The sequence below is a fragment of the Silene latifolia genome, chromosome X (assembly GCF_048544455.1).
Source record: "Silene latifolia isolate original U9 population chromosome X, ASM4854445v1, whole genome shotgun sequence".
NCBI classification, from domain to species: Eukaryota; Viridiplantae; Streptophyta; class Magnoliopsida; order Caryophyllales; family Caryophyllaceae; genus Silene; species Silene latifolia.
The window spans coordinates 117307134-117314824 of NC_133537.1; the positions used below are offsets into that span (position 1 = coordinate 117307134).

The 7691-nt window shown below is 34.4% G+C and overlaps 1 long non-coding RNA gene across 2 annotated transcripts; it reads right to left on the minus strand.

Moving 5' to 3' along the window:
- Nucleotides 1-1455: 1455 nt before the first annotated feature.
- LOC141623558 (uncharacterized) lies at nt 1456-4678 on the minus strand. Of its 2 annotated transcripts, XR_012533449.1 has the most exons (4): nt 4593-4678; nt 4070-4182; nt 3575-3948; nt 1456-2135 (listed from the first exon to the last, which is right to left on the minus strand). It is a non-coding gene; the product is annotated as an uncharacterized LOC141623558 (long non-coding RNA). The 2 variants fall into 2 exon arrangements; XR_012533448.1 differs by having other exon boundaries at nt 1456-3948.
- Nucleotides 4679-7691: the final 3013 nt, after the last annotated feature.

Consider the following 7691-nt stretch of genomic DNA (forward strand, 5'->3'; position numbering starts at 1 on the left):
ATTTAAAGACTATCAGCGAGCTACATCCTTCTTTCATGGCCTTGCAATACCCAATCCTTTTCGCCTTTGGGGAAGACAGTTTCCACATAGGAATTTCGTATATTAATGAAAGGCAAAAAAATAAAAATAAAGAGAGGACATGTAACGATGCGAGAATACTACGCGTACAGGATACAACAACGACTAACGGAAGGTCAGACACTGATCCGTGGGGGATGACTATTCCAACAATTCTTGGCCGACTGTTATTGTGCAATGAAAACAGAGAGATTGTGGTACATTAAAAGAAACCAACCTATCTTTCGATGTGAGATGTTAAATAACTTGTGTGACGCCTTTACAAAAGGGGATTATTTAGGTGCATCAGTAGGGAAGAAGATATTTATACCCGCTTCATTCACGGGTTGTCAGAGGTACATACAACAGTATTATCACGATGCGATGGCAATATGTAGATGGTACGGAAATCCTCATTTATTCATCACCTTTACTGCTGGTCGTGATCCCTCGTGGGGTTTAGTTTTCAGTACTTGTCGTTAGGAGCACCTAGACCAAAACACAATTTATAACTTCACCAACAACTCTACAATTAGTAAAGAGGTAAGTAAAGGTCGGATCCCAAGGGACGAGAATTGATATGAGATTTCTATTGCAACTAGTGGTGTCTAAGGGTGTCACAATTAGGGTTTGAAGTAGAAGATCACTAAACTAAAAAGCAATGAAATTAACAAGCAAGATGAATTAAAAGGGATGTAAAAAATTGATAAAAAGCACTAGGGTGTCATGGGGTCATAGGGGATTCATGGGAATTGATCATACAAACATATTCTCAAGTTATAAGCAAGCAATTATTGTTGTGATGGATCGAGTTGGTTTATATCTTACAATCCTAGGAACGTTTGGGTCCCGGAGCCGAATCGATTAGATTGTACAACACCTACAAGTCGACTTAATCTTCCCTACTCAACAATATGCATGGTCTAATGAGACTCGAGTTGGTTTATGTCTTACAAGTCTCATTGAAAAGATAGGTGATGGGTAAAAAATGCAAGGATTCATAGGCTCACATTTCATCAAACATAACATGTGCATAAGTTGAGATCACAACAAGCAAGGAAATAAACTATGAAAGCATATTAATTTAAGCATGAATCATCCCCCATGTTGGTTTCCCCTAATTACCCATTAACCCTAGCTAAGGAACTACTCACTCATTATTATGTTGAACATGCTAGCAAGGTTGTCAATCATACCAACAAAGTAAAACATGATGAATAAATGAAAGTGATTAGCAATAATTAAAAAAAGATTAAGAGAATTATACCTAATAATGATTCCAATAATAAAGCAAAGAATAAAAGAAGTACTTGATGCTTGATTGGAAGGTTGTCAATCTCCGAATAATAATCCAAATAATCTTCAATTACCCAAAATAAAGGATGAACAAGAGAGAGATTAAGGAAATAAAACTTGTATTAAAACTTGATTAAATGTTGATTACAAGATTAAAGAGAGATTTGATTAATATTAACTACACTAAAGATTACTAAGAAGAACATGCTCTTCTAATTAGACTAATGGGGTATTTATAGTGGGGATTAGGAACATAAATTAGGGTTTACTAAGGGCTTAAATGACGATTAAGTCCTTGAGGAATCGCCGGTCTCTAGGGAGACTCCGGTCTCTTTTTCGCCGGTCTTAGAAAAAGATGTGCATCCTTCCTTGAAGCTTGTAGAAGACGAAATGGGACTGTCTGGGAATCCGGGCGTCTTTAGCACGGGACGGGCGGATTTGGGCGTTCCTGGACGGGCGTCCAGAGGGGAAGACAGGCGTCTTTGGGAGCTTTTGCCCGGGCGTCTTGTGGAGGAAGACGCTCGGATTGTGGTGGTGGACGGGCGTCTTCAGGGCAATCCGCACGGTTTCTCAGGCAGTTTCTTTCCTTTTTCTTTTCTTCCTTTTTCTTCATAAAATCCTTGAGGATTTCCTCGGGTATGCAAGTATCTTTTCTCATCATTGCCCATCTACTATAGTATGTACAAAGGCCTTCTAATCTTGTCTCTCCTTGATGCTCAGTCATTGAATTCAATCAATTTAGCCTCATTTTGCCATGAAAATGCAAGGTTTGCACTCCTTTCCTACCAAGGACACAAAACCTCAAAGAATATTCAAAACAAAGAACTAAAGACAATAAATGACCCAAATATGCACTAAAAAGCATGGGAACAAGGCTAATTCGGGGACTAAATATGCTCTAATTATGGTCACATCAAATATCCCCAAACCGAACCTTTGCTCGTCCCGAGTAAAGAGGTGACAAAGACTAGGACCATTATTTAAACTAACTTAATAACATAGCCGATATGAGACAATTAGCGGGTCTCACTCCGCCCCTTCAACTCACAACAAGACAACCATGAGATAGAATGCCTTCTTGCAAGGCAAGGTGGGTCTTGCCAAAATGGCGACACATCCAAACATTAAGCACACAAAATCAAGTAATGGATGCATCTACAAAAGAATAGACACTTTCCTCATCTAAGTGGCGGAAATTATCTACAAGGGAAGCAATTCAAGGGTACACACTCCTTCATAGATGCAATTTCTTCAAACTACTAAGCCTAGAAGGATACCAATAAATCACCTCCAAGTTGTGTCAAGCTAAGGTACCTTTGTCCTCAATCGTTAAATGCTTTTGTCAAGAATAGACTCCCTACGGTGTTAGAAACACTGGAGGATCGCGGAATTCCCCTTCTTGCCTAGACAAGAAGAAGGGTCGTCCCCTCTCTACCATGCACAAAAATGGATACGATGGATAAAGGGATCGATAGATATTTGAGTTTCTTTTTGGGAGTTTGCTTTTGTTTTTGTTTTTCCCCCCAATTTCTTGTGACATATAACATTTGAGAACACTTTCTTGCCATTTCTTTTTTATTTTTGGCATTTCAACACTTGACAACTTTCAATTTTTCTTTGCATTTCTTTTGAACATTTTCAAAGTCACCTCATATGTAGTGAGGGTGCCTTATATTTGAAGCTTTAGGAGTTCTATTTTTGCTCCTCTTTTCATTTGATGCATTTTGCAAACTTTCTTTCACTTTTCATTTCATTGAACTCAAATTGTTTTCTTTTTGTGCCCATTCCCCTTGATGACAAAAAATGTGGTAGAACATGGATGATGGATGGATGCATGGTTTCAAGGGTCACCTTGGAATAAACGGTAGCCAAGGAGTTATCACACCACAAGGTACTCTTGACTAGGCCTTAATCCATGAGTCAAAGGATACTAGCATGACACATCCTAGGGTGTTTTACAAGTATTCTAACAAGCAAAGTCTTAAGAATAAAAAGCATCTACTAGGGCCTATAGATGCAATGCATTAAACTAAATTTGTCATTTTGGATTTTCAAAAGTGGGAACAATGAAATAAGAACACCTCAATGGGGCCGAGGTGTTAGTCCTCTATGTTGCTAGGACTCTCCAACCATAGACAAAGTCAAATAATGTACAAGTTAACACAACATAAACTTCTTTCATGAAAATTGAAACTAAAGAGAGGAGATGAGGAAACTTCACTTAAGCTTGAGATGGGTGCCTCACGCCCGCTCCATCTAGCTATGAAGAGATCCTCTAGAGATCGTCGTCATCTCCCTCTAGATCACTATCCCATATTTCCTTGGATGCATCACTTGTATTTGGGTCCATGAACTCGTCCTCTTCACTTCCTAGCTCCACCGTGTCCCCTCCGCAAGAATTATTGCTCCCTTCCTCTTGTCGCCCATTTGCCCCTTCATTTGCCCTCTCCGAATTGGGGAAGAGTAAATCCATTTGTGCCCAAGAGGGAAATGCTCCCTCCTCACTAATCTTTCCCCTTTGAATCATATCGTGGTATTGAGGATAGAGTGCATAATAATTGTCCACGGTAGCTTCATATTGTCGGAAGTGCAAATCTTGTAGAATTCTCGTTATGTCCACAAACAGTCAACAATATATTAATAAGGTGAATTTATAACTTCATTATGTCTAAAAGTATTCAAACAATCAAATAATATGCGAGTAAGGAGTATATACCTTAAAATTGGCCACACATACTACGATGCAACTGATACTACAATCCTGTTCCCACTATTATTTACACCAGAAGTTCACCAAGCAACACCACCGGATCAACCTCCGAACATAGCCTAATTCGATATGCATTTACAATAGGAGGATGTTATAGAATTTGGTATAATAATAAACAATCAATTAATGAAGCAAGGAGCCGTGGACAATAATTCAATAAACAACACACAAATTCTCAGTTATGAGATGTGAGATAATCTCTTATACATTAGCAATTCCCATTGTGTGAAAAAATAGCTTAATTGAATAACTTATTACAACGAGGGACCGTCTCACAGTGTGAGACTGTCTTATACTAAAATTTGTGGATCTTATATTATGAGATAGTTTAATTGCGTACACCGTTGATAACATGAAAAGAACCATCTTACGCAGGAAGAGGAAACACAAGATCACATATTTGCAAAATGTGATTATAGTACCAAAATCATACAAGAGGTAATTAATAGGTAGATCGGGATGAACATACCGAATAATGACACCGACGGAGTTTGAGAAACAGTAGAATAAGAAGGAAGGGGATCGATAAATAAAGCCAAAAAGGGGAAGGTAAGGAGGTAGATGAAGAATGAGTTAGGTGAATGAGTTGTGTGTATCTAATTTTATCTTTTTTTTTAAATTTTTTTTTACATATGTTTATCCATTTTTTGGTGGTAAAGAATGGAGACCATCTTTTATCTAATTTGAGTGAATAATTTGTAAAAATATATTTTTGACATATATTTCCTCTCATCCAGACAAATGGTCATAAGAAAAAATGAGTTATTGAAGAAAAGGTGGAAGGGTGAGGGATAACATTGAAGCTTTGAATAAGGCCACACGAATAATGTATTTACGGTTCAATAAGGTGTGTTACCATTGGCGTGGATCGTCTGTTTTAGGTAAGTAATACTATTTGTATGATTCGGAGGGAGTATATACATAGATTTTAAACAAAAGCAAAAAATAAAATAAAATAAAAAATAAACCATCTTATTACTATTTGAAGGGTAGGTATATGGTCCAAACAAATTAATCCCTTGGTTGATTGTGGCACGACCTGGCTCTTTACTTTCACGCATGTAATTATCATAATAGTAACACCTCATCGATAATATTTTAGCAACTGGTTTAAAAATAATCAAAGTAATTAGCCCGTACGAAGTAAGGGTTTTCAAACTAGTGATTATAAATAGAAGGCATATTTGGAACTTATGTATCCACTCAAAATTTTTTGAGTCTCATAAATATTATTTTAAAGAGCTCTTAAGATTTTCTATCATTATCTACGATATGATATAAAAAATAAAGTGGAAATCGTTGGGAACTACCCGGGAAAATAAAAAAATACAAAACTAAAGGTTTTACTAATGGTAGTCTCCTGACACAGTACAAAACTAAAGATTCTACTAATGGTTGTCTTCTGAATGCAGTAATAGAGCGTTAATGAGTCGTTATATGTACGATGTAGAGGTCCCTATCTAATGATCGAGACTAAGTGGTTTTACCTTCAAAGAAAAATAATATGTATACAATAGTGGTTTTTTAAGAAGAGACATGTACTTCTTGGTATGTTATATCTTTCACATTGAAAAATAATTTAGGCATGATGATTATACTACGTCTAAATAATTAAATTATGTATCTTCATCGATAGAATAGTATACGGTGGGGTGATTCTATAAATATAAATAGGAGGCATCCTTGAAACTTAGGTATTTACCCAAAATTTTTTGATATAAAAGATATGTATTTTTTAGTATGTTATATATCACACATTGAAAAATAATGTAGGTGTGGTAAATATATATTATGTATAAATAATAGAACTGTCCCATATATATACATTTTCTATTTTATATTAAAGTAATGTTTATAATTTTGGTATAAAACTTTATATTTCATTTGACAAAAAAGTATCGTATGACAATTATATAATTAGATTGTGACAAAACAATGCTATCATTAGAGTGTAAATTGTATTGTATTTTCTCATTATTAAATCGGGTTGATGTCAAAGTAGGTGCGAAAAAAAATGGTGTACTTAGTATGTTATTTGTCCTACATTGAAAAGTAATGTAAGGGTGGTGAATATACTATGTATAAATATTAGAATTGTCCCACATCGGAAGATTACCATAAGGCAGGGTGATCTTATGATTATAAATTGAAGTCATAACCCAAAATCTTTTGATTCTCTTAAGTATTGTCAGAGAGAGCTCTTAAAAGAGTTTGTATTACTGTCTCTACAATAATGATTTCTAACCTAAGTAAATCTTTGGAAAATCTTTTAGTTATTATAATATATACTCTGTATTTCTTATTTTATATTCAAGTGATGTTTCTAATTTTTATATAAAAACTTTTAAGTTTCATTTGGCAAAATAATGTCGGTAAAAAAATTATGAAAATAATATTATTAGATTCATGGTAAGAAATGCTATCATTAGAGTATATATAGATTTCATATAATTTGCACATATTAAAGATGGTGTATTTCATAGTATGTTATATGTCCCACATCAAAAAATAATATAGGTGTGACAAATATACTACGTATAAAAAAAAGAATTTTCCCACATCGAAATATAGCATAAGGTGGGTAATTGAGCATGCCATGCTATTTGTGTTTTGTTATTTAGGTATTAATTGTTAGTTTATTAAATAAAATATGGATTTAGGAATTAGATGATGAAGTGTTTGTTTAAAATATAACAAAAGAAAAAGGCGTCACAAGTCGTAGGAATAATGGCGTTATGACGGAAGTTGTCAAATGGTATTCTGGGAAAGAAAAAGGTGAACATAAGGGTATCATTTGTAGAAACTTAAAATTAGGGGCACCATGTGTAATCTATTAAAGTTCAAGGTTAACATGAGAAATTTCCAATATTATAATGATATAGTTAATTAAAGTTTCTTTTAAAAGAGAGAGATATCCGTACCAATAAAACAATAAAGAGGTATTATTTTTTAATTTTTAGCTTAGCGCCATGCCATCAAACTTAACGTCCATTTAACAGCATTTACATTAGGAGGTACCATGGGCAAAAAATGGAACCTCAAGGGTACCATAGGCAAATTCTTTAAAGTAAGGGTAACATGGAAAATCTGACAAAATTAAGGGGTACCACGGGAAATTTTCGTATCTCAATTACGATAAAAAAAAATTGAAGAAAAACAACGTACAAATATTAATGGAGAGTACTTGATCATATAATTAAATTTAGATATAACTATTAGATACAATGAGTAGCAATTGTCCGTATTCGGTATTCGGGATCTGGTTGGATGTCGAACTAAGTGAAAAAAAGATGGTGTAATTCTGAGTATGTTATTTGTCTCACATTGAAAAACAATGCAGATTTGATGAATATATACTACGTATAAATATTAGAATTGTCCCACATCAGAAAAATAATCCAAGTTTGGTGAATATATTACTTATAAATAGTAGAATTTTCCCACATCGAAATATTAGTATAATGTGGGGTGATTATATGATTATAAATAAGAGTTAACCCACATATATATTAATCTTTTATTTTTTTGAATTTTAATTATATGTAAGCAAATCATTAGACAAAGAATG